Consider the following 4,112-nt stretch of genomic DNA (forward strand, 5'->3'; position numbering starts at 1 on the left):
CAAGGATATAAAGTGCATGATCATTAGAGCATCAAACTCACATTTAGGAAAAAAAAAATAAAAAAAAAATTAACATTCATTATACCTCACATCCACATTTTAATTTATACGTTTTAATGTCTTGTCATTAATATAAAGCCCACCTTGAATAAAGTGACTTTAAAAGTGTCAAAATGAACCATCCAACCTTAAATAATCTAGCTGTTTGATGCAAATGAATTTTTCATGCCTATATAAGAACACATGATAGAATTGTTGAAAATGATAGAACTACAAAAAGCTAGCTAGAATCAACACCATCCAACTTCAAATAATGTAATTGTTCAATGTAAATGTATTTGTCATGTCTATATAAGCACACATGATGGAATTGTAGAAAATGGTAGAATTGCAAAAAGCTAGCGAGGATTGCAACTGTCATCCCATCCAAAAGAATAGAAAAGCCAGTTGAACTTTTGTATAATTGTTTTTAGGTGTTCACAATCTTATAAGAAAATCAGGAGAAGCATCTAGTTGTTTCTGTATCAGCAAATTCATTCCAATTGAAGTTCCATGACATTGAAACAGTAGTCCATTCTGATTTCCCAACTGTTGAATTGTTCCATTATTGCCAGCAATGTACACTTTTGTGTCATGGATTGCAATTTTTGTTTCTTTCTGTATTCTTACATATCATTTGTGTACCTTCCCTTATCCTTCAATCCAGGCCCCTGATAAACCTGATATATCAAACTATTATAAAACATTAGGAAGGTATCACAAAAGCATTTACTTTTAGCTTAAAAAAGTAATGAAGAAGACTAATTTTGTAGTTGGAAAAGAAAAGTTGATATCAGAATTGCACTTCCTAGGTTTGCCTGGATGCAATGCTTTCAATTTTGTATGTTGCCCAGCAAAGAACAAATTTAAGCCACTCCTATTTGGCTTATTAGGATGATCAGGATCCCTTTATCTTTATTTCATCTTTTCTCATGTGATTGTGATGAGGGCGAACTCCTAAAGCAGCATCCCAATCAAGCGATGACCCACAGATGATGCATGGTTAACTGTGAAAAAGGAAAACCAGTTGTATTGTATGGTTATGCTGAAATTTATCAGATTAACGTGACTAGTTAAATAAATAATCCAAGTTATTTAAAGTTAGAAAGAACCAAGAAACAAACTTGAAATTGGTAGGACTCGACAACTTCCAAGAATAAGAGTTGAAGCTCTCCTCCTTTTCTTCACGGAAACATACTTTTAGATATTATTGGAAGCAAGTTGAACAAACATTAGGTAATCACTCACAATCCACAGTGTGAATTTGATACAGCCAACAGATTACAAGGTTTGGATCTCTATTTCTCGTCGAACGGCTAACTGTGCTAAGTTCAATCATTTTTCACATCTTTTTGACTCAATTTGTTGTAGTCTAGCTGGTTAGGATACTCGGCTCTCACCCGAGAGACCCGGGTTCGATTCCCGGCAAGGGAATTTTTAAATGTGAGCCTTTTTGGATCTTCCTCCTATTAGGACCAGAAACTATAAATTTGCTTTAATTGGGCCTTGAAAAACCTTCGGCTTTATAAAACGGAAGTTTTAATTCGACCCCTTTTGTTTCCTGATCTTCAAACCAGAACCTGTAAACTTGGTTTTATTCGGGCAAAAAGAAAAGATTCGAGTTCCGGCACCTGTTTTGTTTTCCTGCCATGAAGACCAGATACTGTAAAGCCACTTTAATTCAGCCTAAAAATTGCAGTCCCATGACATAGAAGTGCTGGAGTAAATGGTTGGGTGAGAAGTTCTGGTATTTTGTTTACATGATTTAGGGGCGGTGTCATTGATCCCACATGCGGGAGGAGGAGAAAAGGGAGAAGAGGGAGTATAATAAAGAGGAGAGGGGAATGGACAAAGCATACTTACCTGGGCGGGGTCAATCGGTGATCAAAAAGGCAGATGGCCTAGAGAGAGCACCTTCATTGCACATTGGAATGGGGCTCTGTCTAGCATCTCCCATTGTGGAGAGTGGACGTCATAATTTGTGACAGAGGGGGCTCGCGTTCGCACGGCCCCCACACAAAACTAATCTGAAACATGGAGATTTTAGATTAATTATAATTCATTAGTCGGTGCAACTGTTAAATGGCCTGATGTTAGTAAAATCACTCAATGATCCAGCAGCTGTTCTATTTAGTTTGAAGTGTGCGAGGACTCGTTTTTTTGGGTCTCTTCTAAGTTCTATGGGGTTCTGCGTTTGAAGTCATATCAGTTATATTCTTTCTCTGTTAAGTTGGCAAGTTTATCATGCTATGGTCTTGAATTTTGATTAGCGACTCTTGTAAGATGATCAGATAGTAATATTCCAATTGAAAATGACGAAGTTTCTTGATTGCTAATGCTTGAGGCAATGGAAGAAAAAGTATGAAATGTGGCCTAAGTGGACTTAACGTGCCAATGATGGTTCAACCATCTATTTTTCTTCCAAAATGTTAAAGGATGGTTCAAGGGAGAAGATTATGGACCTCCCAAAATCCCCGACACGCTTCACGGCTTAAACATTGGCATACTCCTCCCAAAATTCCTCTTTTTGGCTCAAGTAATGAAAATCTTCTCCTTGGCACGATTTTGGTATAGATAAGCCCCTTGTTTTCTCTGTTAGCAGTCCTACAAATTGACAAATGCTTAAATGAATCTTTACTCGCAAGGTGAAAAAGTGGCAAAGGTGTTGATGATTTGTGTTTGGGATAAAAGAGAAGGCTTTCGATTTTTATAAATCACATATTTTGGTGGCTAAATCCATCGAAAGGTTTACCAAACTTAGATTGAAAATTGGGCAAACATATTAATGATTTCTGTCTACGTTAAATTTGAGTGCTTTAAGTTTCACCTGTAAACAACATGTTAAAATAGGGTTATCATAGTCTAAAAGATCCTCTCAGGTAAGAATTGACTTTAGTTGAGTTATAACAGTCTAAAAGATTCTCGCAGCCAAAAATTAACTTTGGTGTATTTTAAGGATTGGATAAATCATATATTTTTTCATCTATCGCAAATTTAGACATAAATAAATTCCCTCCTAGTCAACTTACTTGATGAAGTCATAAATGAGGCACGACTTTGTGCTCTAGTCGAACCATCATAAAACTTCTTGAAGAATGCATCTTCCGTAGCCCATTTGTGAAACCCACCAAAAGTCATAAAATCAGTCAAATGAAAGGATTTGGTATGAATTTTTTAGTGTGCTGGGAAGCAAGTAGATGGAATGAATCAAGGACTTGAGAGAATTTTTTTTGTATTAGGAGATGGACATGGAATCCCCAAGGGGCTAAACCGTCGGCATGGTATATGATAATGGGGCAAACTAGCTCACCTTAAGATTATACATGTACCAATAGTTAGGGTTAGGGTTTTTGGTTTTACAAAAGTTTGGCATTAACTAGGCCTGCTGTCGACTACTGCGAAGGGTAATCCGTCCTGTTCGCTCTCTACACATTCTTAGTGTCCGGGGGATTTGCATTTTCCCGCTTTGTGCTAGTTAATGGAAAATCTCTGTTCTTGTTTGTGAATATATTGGCAAGGAGGACTCAAAAGATACCGTCAAAGTCTGAACCGCTATAATCGTGGGTTGACGATAGTGTTTGTTTCTAAGCCAAAATCTCCATAATTTTTGTTTTGTTCTCTCTTTTCTTTGATATCTTCTGAAGCACATTTTGGTGCTATGGTCTGAGAGCTCAGATGTTGATAAACAAGATGAATAATGAATTTCTTTAATTTCAAAGACTTGTTGCACTCTAATTTTGTTGCTAATGAGCTAGTGTAACTGACGAGGTTTTCTGTGTTTGTCAACCCGGTTTCCTTGAAATTTTGGGTTATTAGAGAAACTGGTGATGGGTATTGGGTTTCATTGCTTTCGGTTTTAAGTTACATTTTATCTTGGTTTTACATTCATTCCTTTCGGTAACCGTGGCCACAGAGTTTTCTTAATCTCGGTTAACCTTTGCTGGATTTTAGAGAAATTGGCGATGGTTATTGGGATTGATTGGTTCGGGTTTTAAGTTCAATTTAATCGTGGTTTTATATGCAAAATTTTTAGAACGGGGCGCAATTTGTTTTTGATGATTATTGTGTTTTTT

The 4,112-nt window shown here is 36.6% G+C and overlaps 2 non-coding genes across 2 annotated transcripts; both read left to right on the forward strand.

Moving 5' to 3' along the window:
- Positions 1 to 1,400: 1,400 nt before the first annotated feature.
- On the forward strand, positions 1,401 to 1,473 carry TRNAE-CUC (transfer RNA glutamic acid (anticodon CUC)). Its single transcript has one exon. It is a non-coding gene; the product is annotated as a tRNA-Glu (tRNA).
- Positions 1,474 to 1,894: 421 nt separating this feature from the next.
- Positions 1,895 to 2,055, forward strand: LOC131876436 (U1 spliceosomal RNA). Its single transcript, XR_009372796.1, has one exon. It is a non-coding gene; the product is annotated as a U1 spliceosomal RNA (small nuclear RNA).
- The last annotated feature ends 2,057 nt before the right edge of the window (positions 2,056 to 4,112 follow it).

Source organism: Cryptomeria japonica, chromosome 5 (genome assembly GCF_030272615.1).
Source record: "Cryptomeria japonica chromosome 5, Sugi_1.0, whole genome shotgun sequence".
In the NCBI taxonomy this organism is placed as follows: Eukaryota; Viridiplantae; Streptophyta; class Pinopsida; order Cupressales; family Cupressaceae; genus Cryptomeria; species Cryptomeria japonica.